Raw genomic sequence first — 24,599 nt, 5'->3', positions numbered from 1 at the left:
AATAGTGTCACCAAGCAATTAAAATTTAATTGAGCATTAAATAAAGTCCACTTACTGTAAAGTATTACCATCTGAGTTTGAAAAACAACAATAATTTTTTCACAAAGCATTAATTGGCTTGTGGCTTCTGGTTTAAAAGCACAAGAGAAGGTGTCTTCTGTGGAAGCTTGGAGTGTTTATTGGCAGCTAAGACCGGTGTATTAAAGAGGATAAGGTTAGTTTAGATGCTTTGGGACCTATTTTCTGTTTTCCACCTTAGGTGTAGTTTTAGGAATTATCCCGTTTTGAACACCTCAGCATTTGATGTGAAAATGAAGCTGGCAAGCCTCAGCATTACAGTTCAAAACTTCTATGCTCAACTCCTTGTATCAGCTCTCCTCACAGAATAACTGGATCCCAAATTTTTCATAGAAGTTATATAATACACAAATTTGACTTCTAAACTGGAGTGGGAGCACATGGGGTTTGACTGGTACAAAGTGCATTGTACCACAGCAAATATAAAGCATTCCTCTCTCTGACAAGTTAGTTATCAGACCAGGTCAGTTGGCTTCACCTTGCATGAAGTACAGAAGCAGTCAGCTGTACCATGATACCACTGTGATCTTCTCTCTCTTCTCTCCACCTTCCATTTTTAGTAAAAGCCTGGTAGAGCACCCAGTGGTTAGGCATTTACTTGGGGAGAGGGTTAGCACGTACAGAATGGAGGGGGGAAGGCTCTTTGATCTTGAAACGTGAGGCTTTTAAATGAAAGCTCTAAGGTAAATACAGGCATTGAAAATTGTGCTATACAGGATATCTGATAGCCAAGCTTTCAAGAGAATTTCTTTTGTAAAGCGTCTCTTGGAATATGCCATAGGATTGGCTTCCTAGGAAGCCACTAACTGGTCTTTTCTCCTCTGATCACCCTGTTTCCAATACATTACCTTCCTGCAAAATAAATGTTTACTGAGTTGACTAGTAGGATAGCAAAACTTAAATTGTCATAGTATTGATTAAACCATCCTCATTTTCCCCACTGTTCAAGGAAATAGCATGCTCTTACTGCTACTGACTTTATTCTGCATGCAAATAATACTCCAGAGCAAGGTTTGGATTGCACATTAATTGACTTTTCTGTTATAATAGATGTTACGGCATGTATACGGAGCTTTACAAATAGCAGTCCTTTCCTATAGCGTATTTCAGCGGAGAGACTGCTGTACTCTTGCAGTCATGTATTGACTGCATTGGGTCTCAGAATCAGTAAGTTGTTGTGTTGCTTGTTGAAGGAATACAATAATAGGTTCTGGGACATTCCTCTCAGTTACTCTTTTAGGTGTAATATGTGAATATTTCAATTTTTCACTTGAAACTTGTGTTATTACTGTTTTGAATCCTCTGTAGAAACACCTCAAATAAATTGGATGCATTCCATTGATTGCAGCAATAATCTTATCTGGTGACGCTGGGTGGAGCATCTTGCACCACTGTTTGAGATACTGGAGGGGATTATTGTGCAGCTGCTAAGCTATTCTGTTCACTTTTTAATTACTTTTCTGAACAGAAATAACATGTCTTTTCTCTTTCCCAGAGTACGTTTAATATTTGTTTTATGATAGCTGAATAAACTGGGTATTCTCTCTGCTTATAAAGGTTATTAACATTGTTTGATATGTATTACTATCTTAATTGCATTCTTTCATCTCTTAAATATTTAGTTTTCTGAAACTCATTGGAGAGAAGGTCCCCATTCCATTGAATCAGGTGTCATTATTTTTATTGTGGGAACATTGTAGACCAGGGCAGAACCCTCAGGGTAAGGGAATGATAATGGACTTGGATTGCCAGAGTCCTAGGACATGTACAGCTGGTGCTACTGAGGGTGAGATCATGATGTGTGGGCGTGATGGGACCTTTAAGAGGACCTGGGCAGACCCTTTTTTAAAATGGGCTCCCAAAGAGATCAGAAAGGTTTTTAAATTAAAGCACGCAGCCAAGAAATAACAGCTTTCATTTTAGAGTATGAACTAGCATAATTAGTTCTTAGAGGCAACCAGAAGTCAATATGTAAGACAGAATATAAGTAAAAAGGTTTTGAATCCTGGTTTATCCCAGTCCTTGAAAAGACCCTTGTCCTCAGCCCAAGTTCATTAAGTTCAATGGCTTTCTGGCTCGTGCTGCGCAGCCCCCTCTGAGCCCAAGGAAGAGGCTTCTTTTTTCCTCTTACCTTTTGAGGCTCCCTCTTTACAACAGCCTTTTGCCTCAAGCTGTAGGCAACCCCCCACCTTCTTGCTTTAACTTTTCTCTCCTAGAACAGATGTACACATTGGACAAAAGACATGAAACGTGCTGTCCATCACACTCAGGCTTGTTACCACAGATGATGGGAAAGCACAGCCTCTGTCCTTTCCCCTCTTCTGGCTCCCGCTCATAAATTCAACATAAGCCTTGTGCTCTTCCTTTACTTTTCCATAGCATCACAAACTTCTCTGGTTTTGGAATAAAGTTCCCTCTTGGCAGGTGTTGACAGGCCCCTAAAGGTTTCTGCCCTCTTAGACTGACCTTTGCAACTGTCCATATTAAACTTCTTTTGTAATAGTTCCTGTGTAGACAAACACACGTTATCCTTCCAAAATCTGTAGGTATTTTACTTTTCTCTTTTTGTTCCCAGTTAGCCAGATACTACAAATGTTGCTGTTGATAAATTTTAGAAGTTCATTGATTCTACTTTTTGTTTTTCTTCTCTAAAGTTTATTTGTCAGTAAATATAACCATTAAGTTTTATTGTACTGTTCATTCTCTTGGTTGACTCGCAAGAGAGGTAACTTATGGTGTCACTGATTTCTAAGGGTGAAACAGTGGTCCAGATAAAGATGATGGCGATTGTAGTGTTTGCTCAAGTATGACTGAGATTTCATCTTGTTCTATCATTCTATTACTGGTGGTAAGTTAAGAGCTTTTTTGTAGAGAGGATTTAAAACAGTTTCTAACCAATATTACCAGTTTGAAGAAGAATTTCATGAAAACAAAATTGAAGGTTACTAAGATAATGTAAATTAATACCAGTTTATTTTCAGAAGCAGACACAGCTTCTTTTTGGATGGCTTTTTCAGAATAATGACTGGGAGCATGGATGATGGGGATGCTTTGGGGCTGTGAAGTTTCCTTACCTTAGGAAATGACTATGTTCTCTGATTTTTGTCATATAATGCTATGGTGTAAAGATAGGGTCTGTTATAAATAGACATGTTAACATACCACTGCTACTTCCAAGTGCTAAGATACTAAAGATAGTATTTCATTGGAAATACAAAATAAAGCACATTTTATTTCATTCTACTTCTACCTTTTTACTATTATTGGTTAAAACAGAGGGAAATATTTGAGGTCTTGTTTGGTAATTCCTATAAGTAACAGGGCTTAGGGGTTTTTAGCAATACAAAGATAAGCTTTTGATTAGTTATCGGACTGATACTTGGCTAGTTATCACTGAGGAATGAGCAAGGACACTTGAGCAGTGAGGGACTTCTCTAAGTAGTTGGCTAGTAATCTGTTGTTCAAAAAATGTACTTTATTTTTGAATATACAAAATTGCACTTAATATTGATTTTTTTGTTTGTTTGTTTGTTTCCCTGTGAAGCCCATGCAGCCTTAAATCATCTAACCAAGCTTCTGATAAAAGAAATAATAATCAAAATGAATGGTTACTTTGGGTGGTGGATTCCAAGGTTTTAAAATGAACTATGTGTTGTAATGACTTTTATATCGTGTATTGATATAAAATTAATCAAGTTTATGACTCCTGTCAGTACTCAGCGATAATAAATGACAGGCTGTTGTGGTGCCAAACCATCCAAGAAATTATTTGCTACAGGCTTTGTCAGAAATCTGCTGACATTCAATGTGTTCTTGACTGTGGCTCAGATATGAAATTCCAGGTTTGTGTCATATATGCATGAGTTCTTCTTTCAGGCTGTTTTGGCTTTCTGCAGCTGTTAAAAGGTCAGAGGTAATCAGATAAGCCAGTAGGATGCTATCTGTCATTATAATTGACTTGAGCCATCATACATAGGAAATCATGCTGAATATCAATACTGACATTTAAAGTGATGGTATAGTGGTCATATTATTACAAATGTATCCCATATTTAGCTACAGCGACCCTGAATTTTCCTGTGCAGAAACAAGTGCTGCAAGGTATTAAATTTTTATGTCTACTTATCTGGTGAGAATCATCTCAACTATCCAGAAATTATGTTCCCGGAATGATGTGATTGGGTTCATCCAGTTTTGAAACATTGCTGTGCACAATTTGTTTTATTTTCAGATGCATAAAGAAAGTATTAGTAAAATGTAACTTGTGCAGCTGGCATTTTGAATATTTCTGTCAATAAAAAAAATGAATAAAGCAGTCAAATCTTGTTTTCCATAACACTGTTAAATGTTTGTCATATGTGTTATTGAGTTGACACCAGGTATTCACATCTCTCACTACCTGGTGAATGCTTCACTGCTTGGAATGTATGTTGAAGCAGCAAGTCAGGGTTCTGATAGCGATTCTGTATGTTCTCCTCCAGAGTAGACTGAGTGTGTACAAAATGTCACGTATACCTGTATTTTAGCCGCGGAGAGATTATTTATTATTATATAATGTTCTTCTGTAATCTTTAGCACAGACAAGCTGGGCAAAGATACTGCCTGAGATTCTGTGGATAAATCTAGCTGGAATTGAAGTCTTAAAGAACCCTTTTTATTTTATTTATATATATATATACACACACACAGAAATTTTACAGTGATTTTTACAGAGTATCCCAAGAACATATTTGATTAGCCCATCAAGTGTTTTTAGAACTGGAAAACTGTGAAGTCACTCGACACAAGTGATGTAGGCTATCCTTCAGTTCTACTAAGCAAATAATCTTCTAATCATTTCAATGTAATTGTTAATTGAAAATGTAAAAAACTTGCTCTATTTTTTAAAAAAAAAGGGGGAAAACAACTCTATCATATATCGAACGCATCTAGGAAAATTTATTCTGTAACTCTTAGTTCTTCCTAACTGTAAATGATACAAAACAGTTTTATTCTTGCTTCCCAAATTTCACATTTATAGTGATAAAAGAAATTAAGTCATCAGGATAGCTTAAATAGTGGCAACTTCTAGCCAGTTGCAAAAAATATAACCACAATACTAAATTAGTGGAAAGGAAAATGTTTTTGGCACAAGGGAAAAAATATTTTGTTTGAAAGGCTGCATTGTCCCTTAATATTATTAGATTTTATGAAGATACGAGAGGGTCATCACACTCTCGGATCACGCAGAAGACCTTTCTAAGGATGAACTGACATATTCATGGTGTTAACATTAAGCAAGTTCTTCTTTCCTTCGCCTGTGCTTTTAATGTTTTATTTTTGCCTTAAGTGTAATAGCCAGTATCTTTAGTGACAGATGAGGGATTGAACTAGACAAGTTAGGAGTTAAAAGTACAGCTTGAACTAGTCAATTCTCATAGCTGGGGATAAGAACGTATTTCTGTCTCCTGTGACGAGAGAACATGGATAGGGAGACATAGCACCCATTTGCTATTAGATTGCATGAAAAATGTGAAACCAGCTGCTGTCTGGTAAGGAAATAGCCCCTTAACTGTTAGAATAAATGACATAAAATAAATTTAAAGGCATTCAGAGTTGTGCTGAAAGGATGGTATGTCAGCACTTCAGGAAGCAAACAAAAGTTATTTACTGATGTAAGATAAAATGTCATCACCACTTCCTAGATGAGGCCGCTATACCATGTTACTACTTTGTTGCTTAAAAGGTACAAAATCAGATAGACACTACTGGTATGGTAAGATGTATGTTATATGTTAATTAAGATGTTCATTTCATTCTACCAGTTATGCTACCAGGAGCTTCTGTGTGACCTACCAAATTAGATAAAATAGAAGTGGTGTTGGATGAGAGTGTCTGCAGCTTAAAAGTATTTGCAAGACTCACTTCAGGAAAATCACTGAATTTCCTTTTAATATTTGAGTTGCTCTGTATATTTTTATGCTATTGAACACTGTTGATGAAAGGAACATCTTCAGGATCAGATTCTAAGATTTTAAACCAAAAGCTGTCTTTTAGCATGCTATTTGTGCTGGTTCTCTAGTCAAACATTTCAATCTGAAGTTTATTTCACAGCTCTACAGAAATAGTATGCCCAATGGGGATTTGAAGTAGCCCTCATAATCTTGATGCTTAGTGAAATAAGCTTCTAAAATGTGCTGCTTTAACAGAAGGATGAAAAATTGCTGGCAGAAGTATTGCTGATGCCACGTCACTGCTCTGTGTGCAATCTGATCTTCATAAATTTTCAGGTATTAGAAAGTGAATGGCTGGACTGTTACTCCTGCGTAAGTAAAGCACACTTTCCAGGTGAATGTGGGTTATTTGCTGTGCCAGCACTAGTAAGTCTTAGAATTGCCTTCTGTCCTTTAGCCTTATTTTCAAGGAAAAGCAAAATCTTTCTGTTATCCCTTTTGCCCATTTAATGAGGACACAATTATATATTAACTAAAAATAATCATACGTATTTTATTACTTCAGATTTTACTGGTTTAGTAATTAAAAAAAGGTCTAAACAATTGCTAACATGCTGAATTGGATATACAATTTAGAATGACTAGAGTGTATGACCATGTGGATCTGAATGTGTATGGTAGACTTAGCAAAATGCATAGTGTGTTCCGTTTGATTGCAAGATAATCCATAGAACTAAGAACAGTGAAATGTTTGAGAACTAAACCATCAGATATTTTGAGGATTTCATTTACTATTGTGATGAATAAATGTTGTTCTTTTTTCCATACAAAAATGTTGATTTGTCTGAGTGCAACAGACACATGTCCTTTCAGAATGTATCAGCTTTTGTGACTTATTCCTTGTAAGTAAATTAAATATTGGATTTTCATGGTTTGCTATAGTAATCAATTCTTAAACCTGAATTACATGCAGGACATACAAGCAATTTTAGCACTCTGGGTATAAACTTCTACTGCTCTTGCTTTTAAGTCTTGCTTTTAACTTTCTTGCTCATAAAATTTAAAATCATAGCATGTATTTTAAAAAAATCTTAGTTATTGTTCCATGAAGCTTGATTTTTATATAAATGTTTCAGCATAGCGGCTAAGAGTTCTCACATGAAACACGAATCTAAGCTGAAACAAATTAAACAAAATTTCATATTATTATTACCAAGAGTGAGAATATATGCTCTTTAAGGAGTCATTAAAGATGTCTGAGAATCTAATCTAATTATTTATTTATTGGTCTGGAACAATGGCATAGTGTTTTCAGTGCCAAAAATGACCTGCCTTTTGAGGGTGTGCTTGATGGGCTGTAGTGCATGAGAACAGAAAACTAATAAAACTTAAAATAAGGAGCTGCACGTTTTCTCATGGAAATGGCTTTCCAGTTCTTCTAATTTATCATTCAAACTTCCTTTCATCCTTATGAAGGTGTAGTGACTCTTTCTGTATAACTTTATTTGTAGATCCTGCAGTACCAAGTTTATCAGTATAAGACTGGCATTTTTTTGACAGTGACCCTTATCTTCCCTTTATCGCTTTCATATTCTTTTCCTGGAAGGTTATCCATATGGCAAGTGGTAATAAATATCAGTGTCTGTCACTAAAAAGAAGAAATAGTCCCTAAATTTAAGTTCTTAGATAACACGTCTCAACCCTTTTAAGTGTCTCATTCTCATTTATACAAGGGCCCACCTTCTTTCTTCAAATTGGAAATGACTCTCCAGTATGAATTAAATACCTCACTAATTAATCCCTGGGTAAAATAGGGTTCTGCCCATAGTATTTAGCAGGTACTATAAGAGCAGCTATCAGCTATATTCTCTGTATGTTTTTTCACTGTATTCTGTGAAAACGAGAATTGTCTCTATTCCAAGAATGCCAGTAGTGATTCTGTATAGCACTCCTTTATATCTCATTATGCCCAAGAAAATATATTTGGGGCTGGCTGCTGAACTAATGTGTGTCAGCCAGGTTAAGTGCAGTCAGATGGGAGTAGACGCTGTCAAACAGGTATCTCCTGAGATGTGGGCCTTACGGGTTTATGACAAAAAGAGAGATGCTAACTATACTAGGCACAGGGCTAAACTCATTCCAGTTTTTTTCTGAATGTTTTATTTTTCCAGCTTGAAAAGATTAATTTGAAGGTTTGTATGGAACTTTGTGGTTCTGACCAGACTTGTAATAGCTTCACTTGAGCAGCTGGTCTGATGTACTCGTTCCTGTTCTGGTTCTGATTCTGGGGTAGGTAAATACATCTGAAGTCTGTTGAAATTGCAGATTTCCATCCAAGGTTCACTTGGGGAGCCCCTGACATCAAATGGTTTGACTAGATTGAAGAATTGGTTTGGAAGTGTTAGTATGAATCGGAGACAAACGTAACAACGTGCCATGTGACCTACGATCACTATATCATCTGACGGTAATTTGACACTGAAAATAGTAAAGGACCACAGATCGCTGACTAAAAGTGTTGTAACACATGACGATGTCTTTCCTAGTCAGTATTATCCTGTCTGTGCAGGAAATGAGGTAAAAATAATAAGGCAGTTATCTCAAAGTCTTTTGTTGAACCATTTTGATATAGTTTAATACAGTTATATTTGAAAATGCTATCAGTAATGCTTGGAGCTCAGTGAGCTGGGCCTCATCACGCTGGCCCATGTATGTTCTGACATATGGCAGTGGCTTCCGAGTATAGGACAGGACACTTTGAATATTAAGTTAATAGACGTTTTAGAAACATATAAGCATTGGTCCTGTCATGCGTGTCTGGGGAAGGAAGATAGGAGATGCCACCTCAGTAAGCTTTTGCCTGGGTCAGTTGAAGCTGATTGCAGTAATGTGGAAGTACCAATACTGCAGGGTACTGACTGGGCCGAGCTTTGACAATGATACACTTCTTTACAATTGCTGAATAGAATTAGATGGAATCCTATATTTGATAAGGGCTTTCTTTTATTTTCCTGTTTTCAATTTTTTCTAGTTATTTTCCTGTTTTATTTTAGACTTTTTCCTAAATATTAGCCCTGAAAAAAGTTTAAACATAAAAAGAGCTGATAAATAAAATGGTCTACCAGTTGGTGAATCAACATGTTGATAGGCAATAAGAGACACAGATTGGCTCTGGAAGTGAGACATACTGATAAAATAACGCTGATCAATTCGTAATGAATATTCAGCCAGAGACATAACAACAGAAATTCATGGAGACAAATATGTGCTGTGCTTTGTAGCATCATCTTTCCATCTGGAAAACCGAGCTGGAAATACCAAAAATAAAACCCTACTCTCCAAACTCCTCATATGAAGAGTTCTCACTTAAATGCATAGTTAAATCTTTGATTTTCATATTACCTTGGCCCCCATTAATTTCTAATGCAGAAAGAGTTGCAGTTGGGAGAGGTAACAGAAGTGTTGTGATTTGGAGGGGGCAGAGGGGAGTGCAGCTTTGAGTGTGCAGAATTTTCCCTCAACAATGATGAAAACTGCCCAAGTTGAACCAGCCGTGAATGGGTAACTGAGCGTGAGGAAACAGTGTGTGTTTGGTCAGGTGGGGCTCGTATAATCCCCTTCTGCACTATTTAGCTACAGACACTGAAGTGTCTTAGTCATCCTGTATCAATAGGTTATTTAAAATCTAGCAGTCTTGGGATTAGATCTCCCTGACTTTCTTAATGTTAAATATATTTTATAGGAGAGTGGAAAGATTACATGAGTATTCAGCTTTGAAGTTCCATAATATATAATTACATTGCTGTTTTAAAATATCTGTTAATGTAATTTGTGATCTCTGTCTCCTTGGCTCCATTTGCTCTCCTTTACCGCTCCTTTTCAGGGAGCTGAGGAACATAGTGATTGTCTGAAGCCTTTTTGAGGCTTGCAATATACTTGAACAGCATGGACTGGGGGTACACTATCAGCCAAAGACTGAGGAGCGAAGGAACAGGGGGAGCTCTGAGGGACTGTTTAGAGTAGCTGATGGTTTCTTGAATTATCCCTTTGCCACTAGTAAATTAATTGAATACATAGACTGGAGAAGTCATTCTTGGCACACAAAAAAGTTGCTGCATGAAGCATTATTTAAATGCTCTTATTTCCCTATGGGAAAGAATGCAAATGTTGACTGGCTGCACCAAAAGGATTCTTAAATAAAAAAAAAAAACAAACAAAAAAGCAACAAAAAAACCCTACCACAAATGGGGTTGTGTGAGGTTTTGTTTCATTGGGGTTTTTTTGTATAAATACATATTTCTCAGATGGCGTCAGAGTTGCATAAGTTCTTCCTAAATGCTTAGATCCTCCTCGGTTGCCAGAAGAGCAAAGTTCAAGTATTTCTTTTGTCACTAGCCTGTGAGGCTTATGTGTTGCCGCTCTTGAGTGGAAGCTAGTAATTAAGTAAAATGGCATTAAGAAATACAATGTTAGTTTATACTTCATTGCTATTAGAAGTAGTTAAATAATCACTCATGTCTATTAATTGTCTATTACTGGAAATGGTTAATAAATATTATCTCTCTAAGAATGTTTATTCTCATCTTAAATAATTACTTTTTATTGCAGTTTTGTAATTGTTTGCAATGAGAAAAAAGCTATGATACAATATTTTCTGTCTTGAAAAACTCCTTGAATGTTCAGTGTGTGCATAACACTTGTGAAGATTGTGAATAGCAGTTATCGCTGTAGTAAAGGAACTGATACATGATAAGGAAACAGTGTTGAACTCCCTAGAATAAATCAAACTCAGTTCAGAATCTAACAAATACTATCAGAGTAATTTAAAAATCAGATGTGTCATTTGCTTCCCTGGTCATCCATATTTTCTGACATTTGTATGAGGTACAGCTATTAAGCTGTGACTTCATTTTATGTTCCGAGATGAATTTTAGGTTACAGGCAAATCAAAACCAATGCCTAGTTTTCAGACTTCCTTATATTGAGATATATTTGACATTAAATGAAAGAAATGTCATGAGATCAGCTGTGATTTCCCACCCACCCCCTTATTGTGGATTACAGAGTTCTCAAGAATTGGTCATAAATCCAAACTATAATAAAAAAAGAATCCTTTTCAGTTATTTTCTAACAGGTAATTATTAAATTTAGAGTCTTGAGATGGTAGTTTGACTGTTCTTTGAAATGTGAAGTTTTCAGATTTCTCTTATTTGCCTATAAGAGTGTGTATAAAACTGTACTTTGCGGTGTAATTGGTGGTGGAACTGTCAAGGAAAAGGGTGGTTGTCCCTTACCTCCTGGAGTAAAGAGAATTGCTATCAGATTGTTACTCAGCCATCTGATCACGATAGTCTCTCCAGAGAATATTAGTGTACTTCTTTTACATCAGCAAGATGCGTGTTGTTTGGTCTATTACCTTCTATTTATTTACAGCTAACAAGACATGTTTGAGAACTTTGCTTAGAGCCTGCTTTGAATTACTGTAACTTACTAAACCCCGATATCCATATATAACAATATAAGTTGTCAGGTGCATTCTCAGTTCCTTTAGTCTTCTGAACCACAAGTCAGGATTCTGAAATAATGAGGCTGCCGTTGGAGTTTTGCAGTGCTGTCTTGATGTACATTGCAACCGGAATGCCCGTTCACCATTTGTATTTGATGTGTAAATATTTGAAATGCAGAAAACATTTTCAGTATTCACTAAAAGCACTTGTAGGTGTAAAGATGATGTTATATAGCAATAATAAATAGCATGTTTAAGTTTGGTAAAAGGCTTTAAAGTACTTAAAACCCAAACCATTTTTCTTCTGACTACTTTACCCTTTGATATACAATTTGCATCAGAGCTTTTACAAACCCTCCTTATTAGTGATTTGCATACTAAATATGGTTTTAAATGAGGATGCATTTGTCCTTTGTTATTCTATTACCAATTTAGTAAGCAAAGGAAGAAGTTCAATGGTATCCTGCAACTTGCACTTCAAAAATACTCTGGTATACATCTTATCTAATTTAAATTTTATTCAAATAGAATACTAAAAATGATACATTAAGATTACTCCTTAACCTCACCTTCTTCTAACCTCTTCAAAAGAACAAAACATACCCTTAGCCTTTAAATTCATGAGACTTTTTTTTCTCTTCTCTCTTCCTCCCATAAAAAAAAATAGGAAGCAGCGAGGAAAATAAATGTGTTAGAATGAAATAACCCTTCATGACCAAAACTGATGTGATGATAAATTAGAACCCCAAACCGGAAACAGCTACTGAACTAATTCTTGAATGGTACAACTATTTTCTATGCTTTTTCTTGGTGCTTGCCACAGAGGTACAGTCCAGTAGTAGATAATATGTCCAAGGTCACTGTGGCAAACAAGTAGTTCCTAAAAGAATTTTACTTCAGCATTGTTTCTTCAGTGTATTATGGGGATATGAAGCCGTATTAGTTAAAGTATTCCCACCAGAAATACGGAAGAACTGATTTCATTGCACAGTAAGTGCAGAGAGGACCTTGGACACCGTTTATAACTTGTCTCCTGTGCTCAATACAGATGAGTGGAAACTGGAACATACATTAAACGGAATGGAGCAATCTTATGCAAATAGTCTAGAAACCAACAATTTCTTTAGCCTTGTAAGAGATGACTGCTTTTCCTGAACACCGCGCAAATTCAGAATAAAAGTTACTGATGGAATAAGAAAAATAAGTGGATTGTCCATATACAAAATTTCACTAGAAGTCAAAAGATGTTTCTAACTGATTAGTAGTAATGTTCTACAGTCTTTCACTGGAATTAGTGGGAGCAAAAATACAGTTACCTTTGTGTTGGTCTGTAGTCAAATGGATGATCTTATTGCATGAGGCAGTAAGGAACTAGATGAAATATATTGTATTTCCTTGAATTTTCACTCTATCACTTTCCAGGGAAAGATATCCGTGGTATTTTGCTGTTACAAAGGATCTTCAATAGGACACTTTCTTTGTAGGCAGAGCAATTGTCTTTTATTATACCAACTGATGTCTGTGTTGGGCTTTAGCATTTCTTTTTTCCACCCTCCAATTATACTTCCGGCGTAAACGGTGCTCTGTTGGATTTATGTGGAGTTAAACCAAGTATTTCAGTGCTAAATGTAAATTGAGACTAATTGTTAGATCACACCTGAAAGAAAAGTAGTAAGAGCAGGTAAACCAAAGGAAATTATGTTGGTTAGAAGGAGAAGGGGATTTTTGAAAACTGGGATGGATGACTCAGAGAAGATTTCTTTGAAGGTATAATCTTCTTTTACACTTTTTTTTTTTTTACTATTTTTCAATGATTTTTTTTTTTTCCCCCCATGTATTGATCTATACAAGTCCCAGGCTGTGTGGAAATCAAGAGTGTCAAATAACATGAATATTCTTTTCTGACTGAAATGAAATTGCATTATGGCTCTTTCAAAAATGTCTTCTGTTCTCCCAGAGGTGCGTAGTTTTTATATAAACATCTTTATTAGGATAACAATTTTTTCCTTAAAGCAAGAGCATGAGTATATGTTACAATTTGGGGGATATATTTTGGATGTTATCATGAAGGCAGGTGCAGTTGTTCATGGATTAGAATAATTACAATTTGTAGGCTCTCATATTTGAAATTGGCCATACCAGTTTTCCACAAACAAACAAAACCACCCCATGATTAAGGATATTTGGAGGGTTCATGAGTACTCAATTTTTAACTTCCAATCCAGGTGAAGAAATTTGCCACATGATATGTCATAAAATTAGTTCATAATTCTTCATACTTATTTCTTCCATATGGAAATTGTTCCTAAGCAACGTCATTAGAAGTCATGCTGATAAATTCTATTTTACTTTTACCAACATCAGCCAGCAGTCGACTGATGCTTGGGAGGAAAAGAGGAACAATTTGCGTTGCTCCCCTTGGCTGACCCCCTAGAAGATTCACAAAGAGAGAGAAAGAACTTGAGTTAAAGTAGATTCAATTTTTGTTTTGAAATATATTCAGAAATTTAGCACTGGAGAAGAAAAAGGACTAAAGCATCTGTGTTGCTGAAGAACATAAAGTTAAAAAGAAAAATGCTTTAGCTTATAAATCAGAATTTTTAAATTAATTAGAGTAAATATCTTGAAAGCAGTGATGATCTAAGCAAAGACTGAAATAGGAGGAAAGGTCAAGAAAAGATAGGAAATGGATTATATGGTACAGTTGCCTGTTACAACGACAGATTGCTTTCAATGATCTGTATCTAGAAGGAGCTACTTAGAGTCCTAAAAGATTCACATCTGAAATTATCTCTGCTAGAGCATAATGATCGTCTAGTTCAGTCAGGAAATGAATAGCTTATAATAAGCTCTAATACAAGGTTTATTGCCTTGGTTTACAGCTGGTACATGCATAGGCATTAGTAAGTCAATGCTGGACTGTAAGTTCTTGGATGCCTACTGGAATTAGCTGTTTGGCTATCTCTTAAATATGCCCAAGGGGGACGTATGTCTCTTGCCTTGTTGCTTCTAATAAGCTATTACTAATTCTGAGGAAGTGCTCCCCTCGCTGTTAAAAGTTAGGTGTCTTATTACAGTAAATGCTACAGCTGGAATAACCAGCAGTCCATCCTATCCAGATCACACAAGATGACTCTTTTAAAAGCCAGAGAGAATTACCAAGTCCTTTTGATAGCCAGTGGCCCAGCAGCTAGGGAACTGTGTTTCAGACGACTTTGATTTGCCAACCTGTAAGTTTTCCAGTGGAAAAGAGCAGCTTTGTGTAGGAAAAATAAGGCTACTGTTGTCAGGACTGGTTCTTAGTCACCTTTCATTATTAAAACAATTTCTCCAGACTCTGCAAGTTGTGTGCACTAGTACTTATCAGCTCTCAAAAACTGAATTTTAAATACCTTATTTCCTACCAGCCGGAAATATGCCTGAAGCATATGGGTGTTCAGTCATCTGAAATCAAACTCTTTCACTCTTTCCTGTTGAGGTTATACAGCTAGTGAATCTGAAAAAACCTAAAAATAAATCTTTTGCCTAATGACCTCAGCATGCCGGCACGACTGAGGTTCTGTTTCCTGGTCCAATTAATGTTCAGAACACGCCTCAGAAGCAGGTGCTGTCACTGTAACTTTCTCAGTCTTCTTCTCTAAATACATTTTCCTTCCCTTTAACCATTAAAGCATTTGTCTGCCTCATCTAATATTTCCTGTTTCACTTAGTACTGTAAAGATACAGAAAGGAGTGCAAACCCACACATTTTTAAACTGAGGATCATAGAATCAGTCATAGATTGAAGATATTGAAGCTAATATTTAATTAAATTATGGCTGTTTGTTTTGGTTTTTTTTTCAATGCACTGATGATATAGTTGACTTGACTTTTTTTGTGCCGTGTTTATTTGAATGTTACTTATATACTGGAATGTAATGCAATATTGCCATCTAGTGAAAGGATGAAAAATATCCAGCCAAATTGTTTGATCCTTCGATGCATAAAAACATAAACACGGTGCTTACTAATGAACACTTCCAAACATCGGAAGTGTGCAGCTTTGCTAAACCAATGCTGTGATAAGAACTTGTAACTTGTGGTTTCGTTTTGTTGTTTCATTTTTTGGGTGTGGTTTGCTGCTTTTTTATTTTTTTAAAAAAAAGGTACTTACTGTGTACTGTGCCACAGATCTTGCATGGAAGTGGGGCCAGGGGATAGTGGAAGTTATTCAAGGTGAAACTGTTATGTTTACCTATCCTTTTATACTGCTGAGATCTCTGATGGTTTTGTGTCATGGCCCATGATTATACGCCTGGTACTGGCTGGTACAGGAGGAATGAAAAACTCAAATGATGCCATCTAATAGTCAGGTATGCTGAACAAACAAATGGGGATGATTTAAAAATATGTTCTTCTGTAAAGGTATATTATGTTTCCATTGGTTATTTACAAATATTTAATGCAGCTTTAGTACTGTCACATACTGTGGTATAATAGATTTATAACAACTATTGAGTTTTAATCTTTCATTGCAAATTAGAAGTCTCTGGTTTAGTATCAAACCAGCATTTCTGGCTTATATTTTTAAGCTATGTTTTCCTATATTGCATTACCTGTTTCTGTGGAAAACATTTTTATAATAATATAATTATAGTGCCAGAGTGTTTCATCATTCTTACCTATCTTTAATATATCATTGTGACAGTGGGGGACAGGCAGATCTTAGTTTTCCAAATAGGTATTGGGTGCTCAGTACCGCTCTCGTATAGAACCAGGAAAAGCTATGAATTTTCCCCAGATTCTATTGAGTGGGATTGTTTGCTGCTCTTCTCCACTATTTTTCACCCTTCTGTATTTCCTGCATACGTGTTTGTATAGGGTTACCCACTAAATCTTCCATGCAGTTTCGCTGTAATTCCATGAGAACGTGTTCGTAAAGTTTTTCACACTCATATTTTAGAAGGGCACCAAATCATAAGAAAATAAAAATGTCTTGCAGTTATTTGTCAGGAATGGGTTTGGTTCATAAGGAATTTGCTTGTTTGAGAAAAGTATGGATCTGCCCTCAATAACAACGTGCAACTGAGTCACCGTGAAAGTTTGTCCTCTAACAGATACAGCCCACGTACAGGTTTGGGGTTCTTCATGTGCGTTCCCATTGGATTCTTCTGCTGTGGAAAAGTTGCTTAATCTTTGTGTGTTACCCAAAGTGTTCAGTGAGAATCATAATGTTTGTTTCCATATGTTAGGAAAAGCCTGCAAATGTCAGATGATGTTTATACAACACTTAGAAACTCTAAAGATCATTTAATTTAGTCTAGAGAGACTACACGCAAGGGAATTGCCAAATTACGTGACTGAGCATGCAGTCTAGCCCTAATCTTGAATTCTCACCCTGTTACCTGGTGAGAATGGTCAGTTAACTTTTTTGTTATTTTTTTTTGTGGGGGTAGAGGGGGATACAACCCTGACCTTGTATAATTCATTTTTTTCAGTAATAAAATATTAAAAGGGCAATATAGAGCTCATAGTAACCCCAGTAATTTACTACAAAAGGGAATAAAGCAAGTAGTAGCATGAGAGAAAGTGCATTCCTGGGGATTTTTTTTTTTTTTTGGTGCAAATCACTGAAGCTTTGTCATCTTGATCACCAGTACAGCTGTAATCACTGTTGCCTTCAATTGAGAAAGGCCTTTTGCTGCACTCTGTAAATATGTTTGTACTGATGCAGAGGCCATAATATAGTTTCTCTTAAATGTAGTGAGAGAAAGTAGAAGCCAAGTATAACTTAAATTATAACAAAGTAATATAATTCATCATGTAAACAACATAAGGTGAATAATTTATGAGTTTGTAGTACAGTAGAATAATATTGCCCTTCTTCCCTTGTCCAGGATTTGAGTCCTAGATAATTAGATTACTGATCTCTTAGGAAGTATGGTACTGTTAGCTTAAATCTTTGTTGAAACATAGTGGGTTTGCAGGCACTTTAATTATTTATTTATGGATCTGTGTAGACCCCTGTAGACACACACCTCCCCCCCCACTACCAAAACCTTGCCATGCAAACCCAGCACACTCAAGTACACAGTTTTGAGTTGGTCTAAACAGACAAGGAAAATGTAATATCCAGTATTCATAGGACATTGAAAAGTGCATTCATGTAGTAGAATGGTTTTTTTTTTTTTTTTTTTTTTTTTTTTTTTTTTTTTTTCCCTGAATGGAGTCAAATACATCAGGTATGAAGCATTGTATGTTTATGTAAAAAATTAACTTCTTTATAAAGAAGAAGATTCTACTTGGAAAAAAATGCATTCATTTCCAAATATAAAGACCACATCATATAACTGATATTTTTCAAGCATTTCTTCTTAAGATGATTCTTTTTAGCAGAGGTACTCACATTTTTAGTCTAGATTTTATAAAAGTTTTCAAAATACTCTGTAATAAAGATGATAAATTGCATATACTTATCATGAGAAAAGACAAATCAACTGTAATAACCATCACATTTCCAAAGCAATGTTTTTTTTCTAAAATTATGACTTTGCATTAAGAAGTGAAGATGTCATTTCTTGAATTACATTGCATATGTTGGCAATGTTTTTTAATGTGAATTTAAAAATACTACAATTTGTTTAGATAAAATGTTTTTGCACAAGCTCAAACAATTTTTGTCAGATGCTGACCTCAATTGCAAAAGACATTTTCAATTAAGGAAAACGTTTATATAGTTAGCAAGCTGTCATTCAGTAAAACTCATTTTTTTAATTAAACAGATGGTGATAACAAAGAAATTAATGAACACATACTTGCTTGCCTGCTATCCTAATTTGCATTTCTAAATTATTCAGGTTATGCAGCAATTAAGCTTTAATTGCTTTTAGACAAATGAATATCTCAGAATGAATGACAAATTATGATGAAATTGTCTAAGAAGCATGGTGTATTCTAATGCTCGTGCTATTTTATTTTGTGACAATTTTAGAAGCCTAAATGTGGGAATAGAACATTGCTATGCAGATTTACTATGCTGTTTCTTTGTTCCATATGCAGCGCATCATCATGCCACTGGTCTGCGCAGATAAGATAAATGTAAGATGCAATATTCATATGACTTTCAAAACTGCGTTCCTGCAATAGCATGTTTGAGCAGACGGGTTAGCATTTCCAGTCCCCTCTCCGAGAAGGCACAGATGACAAAATGACATGTGATCACCACAACTCTTCCGATTAGGTTTCTGCTGCTTGATTTATAAGTAATACTTGAGAAAGGATATACAATTTATAAAAAATGCAGCAAGCTATTTTGTAGAGGGAGTCCACTAAAAGCCTGTTTTATCTGATTTAAGACAGGGAACTCGTACAGTGTCATGGTTAGTCTGGCTACAAAGAAATTACATGCCCTTGTTTGCTGCTTTCTCTCATGTTCGTGACTACCTGCTCACTTTCCCTTTTTTCTTTTTTCTTTCTTTTTTTCCCCTCTAGTTTCTGCTTTGTTTTCCAATTTGTTATATTTCTGGAACACTTCTTTGGCCTGTTAGTCATTGTACCACATGTAAGCTGAAAAACCATATTCTCCCTGGAGCAGCTATGCAGACTGTAAACACAAATCATGTGGTACCATTGTAGTTGCTTTCCCCAATACCTTTCTATTGGCAAAACCAGCTAAGCATCCAGCTCAGCATCAGTGGGTATAAGCTGACTACGCTGGGGCGAAACAGACTATATTATAACATTTTATGCTCTAAATATAGCAGAATTATGGCTTTTTACAGTAAGTATACAAGTTTTATAGTTTAACTGGCAGAAGACAGATGTGTGAATGGACTTAAACTCAGAAAAACATTTATGAAAAATGTTATATTGTGATTGTTAGATAGCCTGTTCCTTACTGAAAGGAGGAGACTTGACAGCACGTGACGCAATATAAACTTTCCAATTACTTTATTTTGTATTTTAATCAGACTTTTAAACAGTCTATATAGCAATCTTAAAAACAAAATAGAGAAGCATCTTGATACAGTTAGTATAGTCTGTATTTAAAACCATACTTAAATCCTTCATCTTATCTACCTCTAAGCATTTAAATGAGGCACAAATCTAGGAAAGGTATTCACCTCAGGTTTTCATTATATTCAGTAGAGGGAAGCATGAGCTGAGCTAGTCAATCCAGGTTAAAGTAAAATGGGGACTACCTGATAGCTGTTTCCTGCTGATTATAGGACGATAAAGTTGAATGAATCAACACTGGGCTTCTGTTGCAAGGAATGAATCTCATTTGCAACTATATCAACAGGACAGTTGTCTAAAGATATAGAAATAATAAGGTTCTGGTTTAGGCTTGTGATTCTGATGGAGAGTGATAGCTGCCAGAGGGGTAACAGCTTAGAAAATGGGTTAACCTGAAAAATTCGGGCTGCCTTGCTCTGGACGGGAAAGCAGTGCAAAAGGACTTGCAACTTGCCACTTACAAAGAATTGTATTGACAAGGCCAATTATGAATTTATTCTTTGTACACCAAACGTAGAATAAGAATCGACCTCTTTAATCAGGGCAGATGATGAAAAGGAGAGGGGAAAAAAACAAGCAAAGTGGTTAACACAGCCGTGGAAGTATCTTCCTGCCTGACAAGTTTAGTAGTGTCTAAAGCAAAAATTAGGCTTTTGTCATAATATGAATGTCAATAACATTGAGTGTAAATTTCTGTTCTTCAAATTCACACTATTAGACCTATCAGGAAAACTTAGTCTAGCGCTTTAGAGGATTTGTAGTGATGTTTTGTGTGGCAAATTCCCATTCAGGTCAGAGACAACTGAAGAGGAAAAAATATATTTAACTGTTGCCTTAGCTTTCTTATTTAAAAAGATTTATTAAACGTGAAAAAAAACTGGCTTTGCTATCAATAAAAACAAAAATCATTAATAGTATCATGCCAAGGTAGATATATTCTCTGATTTTTAATTTTGAATATGTATTCTTAGGTTATTAGAGGAAATCTTATTGCATGCACCTCTCATTTCCTGTGAGTAGATACTCCTTGCCTATCTTTGAATTTCATGTTATTTTTCTTTCCTTGAAGATGTTGAGGGAGGATACGTGAAGTAATTTCATTAAGGCAAAAATCTCTACCAATTGATTTCAATTAGTGTAATACCACCACTTTCTCACCATTCCTTGTCAGTGCATGTACTCACATATTTATAGACATGCCCCTGTGTAGGACATAAATATTGACTTCCGTCCTGTAGATATCCTCATCCAGAATGATGTACAATAATATTGCCTAATGAGAAAAGGAGAAAAAGATTCCCTTTTAGATAGCTGCTTATACATATCTTTTCATGGTTTTATGTGACAGATGACAGAAGGTGTGTAAGGCTGGTGGATAAATGAAAGTATTTACCTAGAATTTACTTCTGTTTGCACAGCTCCCCACAAGGTGCTCATGGTATTTATTGTTTGGAGCTTGAAATCTTTGTAGCGGTATATTTATTTAGGAGCAGTCTAGGAAAACAGGAAATAGCCTTTTTGCAGCATATTAGCACTATTTCCTGTTATTAGCAGTAGTGTACAAGATTACTACAGTGTACACATTAAAACGGTTACCCTTTCCAAGAAAAGGGTTATTTTTTCCCTTCATATTAATATAAGAAAAATACATTGGCCGTATTTTGATTCTGGACATTGATAACTCTTGAGTCAGTATAGGCTTATCCAAGCTGTATAGATGAGATCAGCTCTGTAACGTTAGTGTGGGAGTTTTTTTAAAACACTTTAGTTGAGACTATTGTATTTTAACTAATGAATAATTTGATTTTAAAATACTATAGCAGTCCTTACAATATGGGATTGGAAACAAGATTTTTTTCCAGATGAGAGATTTAATCATTGACTTCGATTCTTTTTTTTTTTTTCCTTTGCATTCTTGACGCCATGGTGGTGAGTACAACAGCCCTGATGAACTCTTCTAAGAGTCAGGAGATAAGGTCTGTAGTCTTTGATTTTTGGTTTCATCAAGGTTTTGCACAAGACAATTGCCTCCTATCACTGCTGCTTCTTACCAGGACAAGTCTTAGGAGTGCGATTGCATTTCACGTAAACACCTTTTGCAATGTGGCATCATGACATGAAGTTTGGCGTTTGTCAGTATGACCAAACCTTGCCTTTGTGAATCTAGCCTAAGGCTCAAATCCTCAAAAGTGTTTGGACGTATCAATGTTATATGCAGAAGTTATTCTTGGGATCAGATCTAAGCCTCTGAAGACCCACTAGCCTGATTCTTGTGTCAGATATTGAGTTACATCTCTCTGTCACATCTCACTAGTTTCCTACATAAAGCTCTGTAAAGACCCTTGTTACCTGTTTTCTGTAGCCAGCTTTGACAAAAGCATTAAGAAGCCTTAAAAATTAATTGCTTAATTGCCCTCCCATAGGAAGTTGTACATCCTCTTTGTGTATAAAACTTTAATGCAGGTACTATACTCATATAGTAACCACTGTTCTATTTTTGTATAACTTTCTATTGCTTCCTAATAACATGTATTTATTAAATTACTGATGCCTAAAATGGACTGGTAGGACATCTCAGAATAGTGAACATATGCTGCCGCTTTTCAGAATGCGAACTCAAAGATGCATAGGTTAAACGATGGCATATTTTAACATCTCTTTTTATCACATATCTCTTACAGATCCTTAGCAAAATAGTTACAAAGAAGATAAGAAACTTCAGTAGGTTGCTTCCCAGATATGTTAGAATCTTTGAATGCAATAAAGCTAGTATGTCTTATGTGAAATACAAATTAAATATTTGTAGTAAGTTAAGCACTTGTTTTCAGCTGGATTCATGTTCTATATTAAAACTATAGAGCCTTAGTGATCAGGAATATGGATGAATTAACAACATAAGAAATGCAAAACGAATAATTAGATCTTGGTTTTCACTGGTTTGAGTTAAACCACCTCATAAATCTTATAGGAAAGATAAATGACTCACCTAGATAAATAAAGAAAAAAGGTTGTCTGAGCCATAATGAATATTTTAATATCAGCAATTCATTATGGCTCAAACACATGTTGCCTTTAATACAAGTGCATGATCTTGAATATTATTAAGGTTTAAACAAATTTAAATGTGACAAGCACAAGATTAAATGTGGCACATAAATGAGTTTAAACAGCTAATTAGGTCTTGTTGGTCCATCCCATGTTTGACAGATATGTAATAGCAGCAATACTAATTAGAGAAACCATAGCACCAAACAGATATTAGTTTTATTGTGGAACTACAGTTTTGCACCACACACTTCCACAGGAGGAAAGTAACCCTGTTGGAGATATTTTGAAAACCGAAAAAAAAAATTCTGTGTGTTTATAGTTTCACAGAGAACATTGCTTTATATGACATATGTCTCATTGCCCTAATAATGTAAGATCAGTTCTTAGGTTTTAGAAAAGAATTCCATCAGACACATAGTTTATCTAACCATTCAAATCTAATCTTGGTTTTAGGTGAGGTGTCTTTTTCCACTATGTATTTTTGATTTCACAATGCTAAATACAATCATTAAAATCAGTTATTATTTGCAATACTGATTTAAAAATTATTAGTTTAGAGGCTGTGCCTTTAAAAGGGGAATGGGTATGATTAAACAACCTTATATTGATATATAATTTATCTGATATGCCAATCCAAATTGTTGCTAGTAATATAAATTGGCATGAATTCTTGGTTAGTCATTCAATCAAATAGCTGTGAACTGGTATTTATAGTTAAAACTAGAAATTACTCCACTGGGTGATAATGGAAAAGAATGGGAAATACAGGAATATGACTAAAAGGAAAAATTATGTTATGGTCAGGGTAGCCCAAGTAAAAGCATGTAAAATCTATCCCATTTTAAATAAAACATTTCCCAAACTTGCATTATCCCTCTTACTATAATTTTCCAAGTTAGGATAATGCAATATTTAACAAAATAAATCTAAATCCAGAAGCATTGTCAGCAGGCAGTGTCCTGGATCACAGGCCCATTTCAGACCAGGAGACGTTAAGCTGGGCTCCGTAAGCCTTACACTCCATCACCAAACACACGTGCAATAGTTACAATTGTTGATTAAATTCCATATAGGTAGTCTTAGTCGCAGCTTCTGAGGTCAGTTGTCTTCACCCTGTTCTTTGGCAGAAGAGAGGGGGAGATGAATTCAAAACTTCTGTCTTATTATCCAGTCAAGCTTCAGTCTTAAAAGATTCAGTAAGTAAAGCTTGAACCATCATCACTAGAACAAAAGGATGGTAGCTGAAACAATTGCATTAACATCTATCAAATCCTTGGACAAAAATTGACTATCTGACAGAAAGCTACACAGGTTAGTGAATGAGCAGATGCCATGGAATAAGAGATTGATGCTTCAGCGATAGCCTGAAGTCTGACTAATAATCCAGAACCAATTTGTCACAGATGCCAGCTCTTAAGTATTGGTTAAGCCCTGAGAAAATAGTCTGCATTTCAGCACCTCACCATGTTTTTGTTTTAGCTATGTTGTTGTAAGCAGCTATTCCCAATGCTCCTGTGAAATTTTGGTTCCTAGTGCTTCCTTTTACTCTGTAAGTGAATTTGTTAAACTAACAGTAAGCCCTAGTTCCTCAAAAACAGATCTATAGGTGCAAATTATGTACAAGCATTTTAAAATCTTAAATTACAGTAAACTGTACTTTACTGTTTTCAGGTGCTCTGAAGATCAGGGTTCCCATCTTAACTGTCTTTCATATTTCATGACATTAAAATCTCATCACATGAGATTTTAATCTTTTAGTTCCAGACTATGAAATAGAAAATAGTAAGGATGAAAGAAGATCCATCATTTTCTTCTGTCTCCTACTCGTTGGAGTGACTAGATGGAGGTCAGGTGAGGGGAAATTTCTCTCCTCTGCTTTCAGAGGTGTAGTGATTTATTTGTAGCTTGTGCCACAGGTGCAAGTCTTCCGTATTTTTCAGTTCTGCTTCCTGTTCTGTGTTGTTTCTTTTCTGAAATGTATTTAGCAACTTAGAAATTGTAATAATCTTTCCTCTTCCCTAAATCATGAATAAGATATT

Source organism: Balearica regulorum, chromosome 11 (assembly GCF_011004875.1).
Source record: "Balearica regulorum gibbericeps isolate bBalReg1 chromosome 11, bBalReg1.pri, whole genome shotgun sequence".
Lineage (NCBI taxonomy): Eukaryota > Metazoa > Chordata > Aves > Gruiformes > Gruidae > Balearica > Balearica regulorum.
Note: the sequence above shows the minus strand (reverse complement) of the source record.